Source organism: Bombus bifarius, unplaced genomic scaffold, assembly GCF_011952205.1.
Source record: "Bombus bifarius isolate JDL3187 unplaced genomic scaffold, Bbif_JDL3187 scf7180000008197, whole genome shotgun sequence".
Taxonomy (NCBI): Eukaryota; Metazoa; Arthropoda; class Insecta; order Hymenoptera; family Apidae; genus Bombus; species Bombus bifarius.
The window spans coordinates 657796-669476 of record NW_022884504.1 but is presented as its reverse complement, the minus strand read 5'-3'; the positions used below and the strand labels follow the sequence as shown (position 1 = coordinate 669476).

Here is an 11681-nt window from a genome sequence, read left to right as displayed (position 1 = left end):
TCAATTTGAGGGTCCTTATTTATTATTTCTTCTACTTCATTAATCGCGGCATTCTTTATGCTCTCTGTCTCACTACTTTACTTTCAAATTTTTTATTTAAATCTGTTACATCACATTTATTTACTACTAAAACATCTTGAATTATATTATCTGTACATTCTTGTGACTTATTTTCTTGGTTTTCTGGAATATCCTTCACATTCTTTACAATATCAGTCGTTGATTCTGATATTAATGAAGAAGATGCATCTACTTTTATGATTCTTTTATGATTTTACTTTATTAATGTCACTGTGCACTTCATCTAATTGTTCTATAGTAAAATATCAAGATTGTTACAGTTACTTAAGAAGTCATGGATTGTTCATTTAAATATTTACCGCACTTTTCCATCAATATAAGCCATTATGGCAGTTTGACATTCTACAGAACACCAATGCTGTATCAGTTTATATTTTTCTTCATCAAGTTTTATTATATCACCTAATTCTTCCTGATGTTTTTTCTCTTTTCTTTTTTTTTCAAAATAAGAGCGTGTTTTCTATGTGAATCTTCTAATTCTTGGTACGCTTCGCGTAAGCGATTATTAACACCTTTGGAAAGTTTTTGAACGTTTTCCAGTTCTTTTCTAAGAAAATTATTTTGTTCGTCCATATCTTTTACTTTACCTTCAATTTCTACCCTACGCAATATTTCAAATTCATTTTCATTAACAAGAATCATTTTTTTCTTTTTCAAAATCGAGTTTCAATTTATTAGTTTCTTCTTCGTATTTATATCTAAGATCAACCACTTTTTTCGAAACATTTTCAACAACTTTTTCATATTCACCCTTTAGTTCGTTTAATTCACATTGAAGAGCAGATAGCTGTCCTTGCAATTCGAGACCTACATTTTGTTGCTTTTGCAACTTTAGCTCCAACTTGTCACGTTCCTCCATTAAATTACTAACACATGAATTAAGTTTGGCCTTTCCTTGTTCCAGCAAGCCAACTTCATATTTGTGATTTATGTTATCTCTTCTAATTTTATTGTTAGTTCTTCAATTTGTATTTCAAGAGATTGATCTCTTTTCACGTTTATGTGTTTTTTATCTGCCAATTCATATTCTAACGCTGCTATTCTTTTCGAGAAGTGCGCGATACGATTTCTAAGATCACCTTCCACAGCTTTTCTTGCTGTAATTTCGCGTTTTTACTTCTCTGGAACTTCCAAAAGCTGAGAACGAAGGCGCTTCACTTCGGTTTGATGCTTTTCGTCGTAACCATATAAAATTTCTTGTTGTAAATTATTTCTATGTCCTTTTGGTGTTGCTCCTTTACTTCTGTTTGTTTTTTTATGTAACTCGTCGAGTTACAATTCTAATTTCTGCACTTCCTCCTTCATGTCCTCGATGTGCTTCTCGAGCTCTTGTGTCGTCCTGTTTTTGTTGGAACATTCTACTTGAAGATCAGCGAGTTAATGCTCGAGATCGTAATTCAATTTTTGGTTGTTGGCAGTAATAAGCCCACGTGACTTCACTTTTGAACTTGATCTTGTTTGGTCTCGATTGTGTTTTCGTGGTGCTTGTGGTGTTCTAAAAGTAATCGCCACATTGCTTGCATTTTTGCATTGCACATTGATACATTGCACTCTGCACTAGCAATGCTTTTGGTATCATGAAATCTCTCTAACTTTTCAGTAACAAAACCTTTTATTTTATTATCTAATTTTGGATAATGCGCCCCTGGTGGAGGTACATTACGTGTTCTCTTTTCCTTTACTATGCACACGTTTTCCTTCTGCTTTCAATTTTTCTATCATCTTGTGCTATTGTTCTATTGCCTCATCTTCGCATATAAATCCTGTTCGAGTTGATTGATTTTATCTTTCAGTTGAAATACATGTTTAATTCTTTGTCTGTGATCATGATGAACCACCTCAGCGTATTTTTTTTATGGATTTCTTGATAATCTTTTAGAAGTTGCTCGTTATATTTGGAAAGCTTTTTCACTTCATCTTCAGCTGTTTCTCGACGAGATTTTTCTTCTTCAAGTTTTTCTGTAATCGTTTTTTCTAAACTTCTCCATTTATTCTGTTCTTCTTCGAGTAATTCATTGCGTTTCGGTATCTGGCTATCCTTTTCTTTAGAAACATTTAATTTTATCAGAAAGTTCTCCTATTTTCAAACTTGCTTCATTTAAGGTAACTTTATGAATTTCCGATTGATGCTCTAACATTTGATTTAAGTCTTCTATTGCTGTTTCACGTTCTTCCAGCTGTTCATTAAATTTGTTGTTTAGCATATCCACTCGAGAAATTTCGAGTTCTTGAGCATCGTTTCTTTTTCAGAAATTTGGCTTATTTTCTCTTGTCTGCTGCTACATGTTGCTGTTTATCAACTTCTTTCAACATAGGTGCATGTTCTCTTTTTTTCTTTTTCTTTTTTTCAGCAACATATAATTGACCGTATCTTTAGATTTTACTTTTTAAACTGTTTGTTCTTCATCTAAATTTATTAGTCTTTAGCTTCCATTCTTGCTTGTTTTGTTACTAACTCTAACATATGAGCTGCGCGTCCTTGTGCTGAGTAAGTTTTTTTAATCTTATCTGACGTTTGATATTACCTTTAGGTGATGATAACTCAAGCAGGGATTTAAACACTGATCCATCATTTACTTCATAAATTATTTTCAATAATAGGAGTTGAAATCTTTGGTTCATTATTACTGATTTTATTGGTTTCCTCAAATTCCTTGATATTATCTTTAGAGACTTCGACATTGTCGTTATCACAATCATTTGAAACAATTTTAGCCACTTCCTCATCTTCAGCATCCTCAGTATTTCACAGCATAGCATTTCATCAAAGGAGAAATATCGTCCACTTTATTAATTTTAATAAAACATTGTTTTCCATTGCAATTTTTTTTTAATTACGTGATTTTTATACTTATTTAATTAATTTAATCTGTGCAAATGTGTCGTACACCAGATATACCGTTCTTAACAAATTGTCACATTTACTACACTTCGAGTTACCTCTAATATTCTGAATGAGTCGCATGATTGATCAATAAGCTATGAATGATTATACAAATTCAGTTTTCCCTCATCTTATCTGAATATTATAACAAATACTTTACATTGAATATTTTATTAAGTACTGCAAGTTTTTCATAAACGCTTCAAAATCCACAGTCTATTGATCAATTCCTCTATCCTTTCTCTTTCTCCTCACTAAAATGGATAAATTCTTAATGCAGTTTATGGAGTTTTTTTTCATAAAGTAAATCACATTTATCATCTGATATATTTTTTGAAGTAATTTCTGTCTGTACATTTTCTTCCTTTCCCCTACTTCCTTTTCTCCTTCTAATAAATTCTTTTTATTCTGTAAAATAGTTTTTGTATCTTCAATTTTGTTAAATGCAATTCTTATTTTTGATAACTTACTTTTATTAGATAATACTTGTGAATGTTCTACTACATCTTCCATATCATTTTGAGTGTGGCTTCTACCTTCAGTAAATTTAATATTTTGAACAGTATCATTAATTTCAAGTAAATCGCACTTATTATTTAATATACTTTTTGAATTGATGTCTGTCTCTGCAGTTTCTTCTTTTGTATTTTCTTCGACTTTTCTTTGTTCTTCTAATCCACTCTTTTCATTTTGTAAGATCTTTCTTGTATCTTCATCTTTTTTAACTTCAACTTTATCCGATCTCTTAGGTTTGCCTCTATGTTTCGTTTCTCTCTTTGCAATATTAGCACCTTTGTTTTCTTCTGGTTGCTTTTTCTCATCACAACTCTTCGATCGCTGACTACGTGATGAGGGACTATCAAATACCATATTTATACGTAAACGAGATATTTTATTCCTAGTATGTTGGCTTAAATTCGCTTCATCATTTGCTATTACAGTCGTTACTGCATTATCATTTTCTACAGATTTACACCTATCACTAGCTGTGTCCGTTAAAAGAACATCCCTTCATTGACGCGCATCAGTTGTTTCGCTTTCACTATCTGATATTGATTTTTGTTCAATACCTCTTTTTTCTTCTTTGGTCAATTTATTTTCTAAATTTTCCGATGCTTTTTGTTTATTAATTATTTCAGACTTGTCTTCGATTAATTTCGTCTTTAAAGCGCTTCGCAAAATTTTATTTGTATTTGACTGTCTTGGTTGATTGTAAACAATTTCTTCAAATTTTGGCGAAGTAGCAGACTTTACAGCAACATTATAACTATTGTGCTGTTTACCACTATCTAATATAGATGGAGATAGACTTTTGTCATCTTTATTTTCTAAAGACTTCTCTTGTGTATTAGCATCTAAATCTCTCGACATAAAATCTGCTGAAGTTTTTGGTTTTGCACTGTCACAAGCATTTCTCGCTGTCATCATTTGATCTTCTTCTATAAGCAAATTTTCATTACTGTAAGCATTATCTTTTGCTTTTTGTACGGATTCTAATGATATATTTTGTTCAACGTTGTCTGCTGATTTTGTATCATTTTCAGCAGTTGATTTATTAACTGCTTCTAATTCCTTCATTTCAATTTTGTTTTCTTTATTTGCATCATCGGCCAAAATATTTCTTATTGAAATATTATCCCTCTTATTATGATCTTTCTCTGCTTCTCCTAAACTTTTACTTCTTTTTATCAAACCATTCTTGTAAATTTTGAGTATCTTGTGACGAAGATTGTGACAAATCATTATACAATGCTGCAATATCTTCTTTCCTTCGTTTCGAAGACTCTTTCTGGTGTTCTGTCAAGCTATTGACGTCAAACATTAAGTCTGTTTTAATGAAAATATAATCCTGTGAATCGGTGTCAATTGATACTTTCTTATCATAAGAATTTTCTACATTAGACTGCAATTCTTTTGAAAATTCTTTCAAAACCATCTCTTCATTTTCTACAGTAACGTCTTTTTTCTCCAAGCTTTTGTTCAAACTAAACTATCCTAACAGCTCCCATTAGTTGCTTCTTTAATAGTTTTTTGACTTCCAATTCCTAACTTCATTTCGGCAATTGTTTTTCTTAGTAGTTCGATTTCTTTATCGAGGAGTTGATTCTCTTCGCTTGCTTATTTGGTCATAGTGTCTATGCGTATTTATGTTTGCTTTAGAATTTTGATAATTTGTCTCAGTTCGTCTCTACCTGTGCATGCTTTATCTTTCGACATCATTCTAAATGTTTCTAACTCTTCGTCTGTCTTGTTCAAAGCTAGATCGTCTGTCTCCATATGTAGAAAATGAATCTAGCGTTTACCTTGATTTGTTAGTTTCCGTAGATGATCCAGTTCCAAAGGCCTTCTGGGTTCGTGGATTGGGAATTCGTCGTCGAGGATGACCGTAGTCCAAGTTAGTCCTTCCCGTAGGTATGAATGTTCTTGTTTTCCAAACGAAGCGATGTTCCACAATCCTGGGATTTAGCGTCCGTAGATGCTTTATGCTTTATGGGTGTTTCCTCCGGATTCGTTGATAGTTACTTCGTTGTTGCGGATAACTGTAGTTCCAAATAATTCTATCTTCCGTAGATGATGAATGTCTATTGGTTTCCAAACAAACAATTTTCACTATCCTGGCAGGATCGCCAAAATGTAACATAAAATTGACACTTGGATTGCAAAAGAAAAGAAGGCTGAGTCGTAACCTAACTATTAATTTTCTTTTATCGAACTGTATCATAAATTTAACACTTGAAAGAATAGAATGACACTGAACCGGAGAAAGGGACTGTACAAGAACTGCCAGAGTTGGCTGAAGTCTCGGCTTATATGCGTTTTGGTTTGAGAATGTTGAGGGGCTCGGCGTAGGTAATGATGTGGAAAAGTGTCCGAAGGTCGGGGGTCGATATCCTATCTTCGATGTGGAGTAAGGAGCGTCACAGCCTTGGTGTAGGCTATGATGATAAGGTGGTGATGTGTTCAAAGGAGTCCGAAGCTCGGGGGTCGATGTCTTATCTCTTATGTAGGTTAAGATGTGATTGATGTCACAACCGCGGTTACATTCGGCGACTGGTTGCCACTTCGAGCCCAAGCTCACTATCACAAATCTCGAACAAATACAATCGGATTGAGTGACGACAATTGCAATTAATTGTAATTAAGCAATTACGGCTATAGTAGAATCTAGAATAAAGTGTTAAGGGATTTTCCCAAAATTCCAAAGGGAAGGTTTTGGTGTCCTTTCATCTCCGACATATATATATATATATGTCAGATTTACATTAGCATTAGGGTTAGGGGCGTGAAACGAATCTTCGTTTGGATTACACATTGTCGTTATGCAATAGAGAAGACATTGACTAGTGCAAATACGATTATTATAGAATTGGACAAGTAACCGTGGTAATTAGATACTCGAGAAGCTAATGACAATGATTCTAGGTTCAATAACGAATCCGCGATCAACGGGATGATAGATGTACATGCTCACAAAATCTAAGTCGGACTCTTTGTTAATAAAACACGTAATATTCACTGATCGTAAGGCGTTACTCTATTCGTCGAGGGAATCGCAAGAAAGAATGAGTTTCCGTCCCGATGATGCCACAGAGGAAAACTATAATGGGGTGTGTCTAAGGACACGAGATCATCGGATTCGTCGAGAAAAGCCTTCGTTCAGAAAGTAAGGGAAATTGGCGTTGCCGCTAATTGGTCAATCTCCATACCGGTGGTTAGAAAAAGATGCTAGCCGCCCTCGAGGGAAAGTTGCTAGTGGGAGACGCCGTTCGTTGAAAAATAGGTCTCCCCTATTTTCCCGTAGTTGGGACAAAGACTGTTTGTCTGTTTGGAGGACTTTAGTTGACTAAATCTTAAGATTTATAACGGGCCCTCGAGCTAGCTGAACGTGTACTGCGAAGACGCATCGACATCTGGCAATCATCTTACTCGAAGAATAGGGTCTGCGTGTGGCGAGCCACGGGACAGAAACCGTTGGAATGTTTACTGTCGCGTGCTACCACAAATATTTCTTTTAAGGAGAGCTATAGTATTACTCCATACCTTTGTTAGACAAAGCGTTCATCCCTTGACCGCAGCTACGTTCGGCGACTGATTGTCGCCTCGAGCCCAAGCACATTATCACAAATCTCGAACAATTACAATCGGATTGAATAACTACAATTGTTTAATTACAGCTATAGTAGACTTTAGATTACAATGTTGCGGGATTATCCAAAATTCCAAAGGCTCCGGTATTCTTTCATCTCCGACATATACAGTTGTATGTATATTGAAATTCAGTATACGATTTTGTTAAATTCAATTATTATTATCTAAAGAATTGATATTAATTTGATAGTATAAAATTTGATCAGGAAGTAAAAAGAACATTAATAGTCGAAATACCTTCGTGTGCTATTATACGTAGTTCGATAGTTTACATTTCACGGGGTCCCGTGTTGCACCCGCGCTGGTTTCGTTCCTGTTTCCGACATATACATAAGTGTAGCGTCAGTGATTCGCGTGACGCGACCTAACCTTCAACGTTTGTTTTTCTCCATTTATGTGTTGTGTGTTCGTTTGAATGAAAATGTCACGAATGTTGCAACAAAAACCACGGTAAACAGAAGAAGAATACGGGAGTAAAAGAAATTCCAGACTGCAGCAGAATGCCCCATTGTCCAACAGGGTTTCGTTCCATGGTATTTCAACGAGGTAAGCCGCCTCTTTCCAACCAATTAATTTGCGTCCAACACCATTTTAACTTCCTATATTCGGAGAAAATATCGTTCTTTTGTATTTTCTAACTCTGTTCTATATATAAATTTGCCGCGATGGGTCGTTTCTACAGATTAACATATCTTATAAAAGTGTTGCGTGAAATGTTAATCGTATATAAGCTAGAAACATTTGCACTAATTTCATAGAGGAACGTAGTTGGTACTTTACGGGCCCCATGTTGTATGCTTGTTACATGAACTTTCCAAATATCTTACAGTTAAATGGTTGGATTACTTATTAGAATAAGTAACACAACATTGTTTTTGATTTATTGTTAATGAATTTATAGAAGCAGATTGTTGGACATATATACACTATCGCTCAAAAGTATCCCAACATTTGATTACAATCAAATTGATAGTATGTGCCGATACATAATGATTACGATCTGTATTATTATCTTATTCCTATGATGTGGTTTTAACAAAGGTCGTAACAGAACGGTCAGAAAAAATTCTTTATTCCCAGACTCTGTAGCCTCTAAGAAACGAATTACATAAACAAGTTTCTTCCATACTTATACAAAGACTAGTATTATATTAATTCAAGCAGTAACGTTTAGAAAATTTTAATAAAAATCGGGTACATATATTAATACCAATGGTATGTATATTAATTTCTTGCACTTGTAAAAAATAAATTTGAATTAATATATCTTATAACACTTTATTTTAGAAAATGATCCTAACTTTTCGACACTTTGATGCTCCCTATTTTTTAAATTGTTCAACGTTTTAGCATTTTATAAATAACCACTTGATATCTTTGATCCTTGAACTGTTTCATCAGCTACGATTCTCCGATACCCTGAGTTCTCGCTTTTCACTTCTGAGCTTTTACCTTAATTTCGGTACTTGAAAATCTTGACTTTTATCTTTTTAACAGCTTTGGCTCGATCTTCTGCTATTTCAACATCGATTTTAATTCGAATTTTTCTTCTAGGCCGTTTTAATTTCACTTTACTTTGTCTTGTTTATTCCAAATTTTTACGCAAACATACAAACTCTGCTTTCTTTTCCGTTGCGATCATAAAGAACCATATACTTCTTAATGAATTTTTTGCAAAGACGAAGTAATACTTGAAACATATAAACAAATGGACACGCGAGTTCCAACTTATGCATTATTATAAACAGTTAACCAACAAAATCTCATTTTACAACGTTTGTTTCCGAGTTCTAGTTACCCTAACAAACCGTTAGACCGAATTTCTCGATATTGACTATTCGATTTCAACCATCTACTCTCCATTTCCTGTTATTTCACGGTGTTGTTTCTCAATAAATACACAATACCGACCAGCTTCGTCTCTGTAATTCAAAATACATTTTCTTTCAGGAGAAGGGGGGAAAAGCATCAGTTCACGGATCGATAATTTCTATTAAAGGCCGTGACCAGGTTGGTGGATTTAAAGAAACCTTATCTCCGCTGGCCATCCTTTCCAGTGATTTATAATAATTAAGCGTGTCACGATCGTATTTATAGTCGCGTTTTCGCGGCTGTTTCGATGGTTTCTGCGATACTAACAATCGATTGCTTCCGAGTAATCACAGAATTTCAGGGAAATAATTAGCATGCATAATTTTAAAAAAAGTTTAGAAAAGTCATTTGCTTGTATTTGTAATAACGTGAAAATCCACCCTGAACAACGAATTGGAAATTACTATCTTTTTGTGGCATCGTCAAACTATGATGCGAAATTATCGAAATACGTAACGATAAATCGTATCTCATTATAGTGCTTCAAGATTGTTTGTAAAAAGATACACGAGAGAATTATAATATAGTTAAAAATGTTCATTATATTTTAGTTACAAAATCACCGCACATCAGCGATAATTCCGCATGGACAACGACTGAAAGATATTTTAAAGTACCAACTTCAAGTATCGTTCTTGTTTCTCTCTGCTCATTCTGTGTTCATCCATATTTCGCGAATTTTCTTATGTTACACGGGTTTCGGACCAAACACCTCGAAATCCTCGGTTGTTCGGTTATTCCGTAGTCGTCCACGGAACTCCAAATTAAAGCGGTTTCAACGCATCGAACAACGTAGTTGGCGTGTCACTGTCTATTCCGTACAACGTATTTCCGCGTATCGTTGCCTCCGTCAAACGTTCGCGCCGCGAAAATTACACATAATGACTTTCGCGCAATCATAACTGCTTTCCTCACCGTCTCACCTCTTCTTGCAATTTTCGCGACGCGATTCGACGAATGTCGCTGCAACCTTCTTTTTAGAAACAAGCGTCGAAGTTGTGAATTTTCTTTGACGCGTTTCTTCAATTATTTAAGAGACGCTGATATTTGTCGGGTGGAATTTGTAGTCATTTTTCATATTAAAATTTAGGATACAGTCAATATTGATTGTCCTTGTAATCGAGATTGGTTCTAATGATTCAATGTTAATTTCCAATTGCCGTAATGGCGAGATGGATTACTCTATGTTTTACTCCAAACAGGCGGTCACTGGTTTGTGATTTGATATACATTGTATTACGATAATTTAACGAAATCTTGAAATTACGTGAAAAATTTCTCAAGTTGCTTCGCGATGTAATCAGGCAATCGCGTTACGTTAACTGCCTTTTATAATAATTTGAGGAGAGTTGAACGCGTCTTGAGAAATTCAGTAATCACGATAATATCGTTACGACTGTCTCAATTTACTGAAACAATGGAATTATCATTCTGAATTCATCATTAACAGGGATATTATATGTATTTTCGCGGGTGAACCCGGGGAAATTTCATTTAAGCCCCGAATATTCGAAATATTTCCTACGATGATGTAGAAATTTTAAACGCGTAGACACGAACAAGGTAAAGAAAAAGAGGGTAGTTAACTAATTAAAATTTCTCATATTGTAAGAGCTGTAAAACAGCGTAATAACTCTGTCAGAGATTTGTTTCCTAAAAGGCTGATGATCGCAACGATTCGCGACGTAAATAAATTCGCCAGTGGATTATATTTTCGAGTTTTATTCCGTGTAATTAAGCCAGCCTCTCAAAAAATGAGCATGCGAGTTAATTAAGGAAGTCGCACGAAGGCATAAGAAGGCGGTGGCGTCAGTTAAAAGAATCGCAGACACGTTTCAGTCTTATGACGAACCTGATTGCCTGCCTTAACAGTCAGCAGGAACAATGCAGGAGTAACAAAAGCCTGGTCAGCGTCTTTCTCATAAATCGCCGTTTCAAACTCGCTCATACGGAAACGAGAAAATCAGAAATGTTTTATTAGGGGTCACTGCAACTATCGTAATGCTTTGTTCCTTTAAATCAACCGTGAAATTTCTTCACAATTAACTCAGTTAGAGTTACAAGTAATGTGTGCGTTTCAGGGCCCGACCTTTTGATCGACCGCACCATTTACTCCGAATAAGAACTCGTACTGGCTTCGCTGGCTTCTAGGTGTTCGTTTTCATTCTCGTCTACTCTTTTACGCTCTCCACCTGGGAAACCACGCGCATAGATGGGCGGCGCGCGACTTGGAAAAACCCTACCCTCCCCTTGCGGCTCATTGGACAAGTTGAACCTACCCTTTCTGGCGGCAGCTCGCTTAGCCGACTATGCATGCATCGTGTCGCGTCGTTACCAGCAGGGGTCACGAGGAGGCGGAGCTGCCAGCATATAGCTCGGTTCCAGCAGGTTGACTCTCCAGCCGATTATCCCTGCACCGTCTCGGCACCTATTTGTTGGATACCCATGGTCGCAGATTTCATCTCCGGCTCATACGTTTTGTGTTTTGCACAATTAATCTTTGACGTCTTTGAGTAATTATTCTTAATAATAAAAATGCTCGATTTAAATACTTGAAAAATAAATGAGAAGGCCTTTGTATAAATGCGTTAAACACGATAATTTCAACTTCTCGTAATTGTTAATTTAATAATTTCGACAAAACGAACGCGGCTCGTTATTTCCTCGAACATCGATGGTTTCTTAATATCCAACG

At 35.3% G+C, this 11681-nt stretch overlaps 1 pseudogene; it reads right to left on the bottom strand.

Annotated features, from left to right (window-relative positions):
- Positions 1-331: 331 nt before the first annotated feature.
- LOC117209981 lies at positions 332-5242 on the bottom strand (annotated as a pseudogene).
- Positions 5243-11681: the final 6439 nt, after the last annotated feature.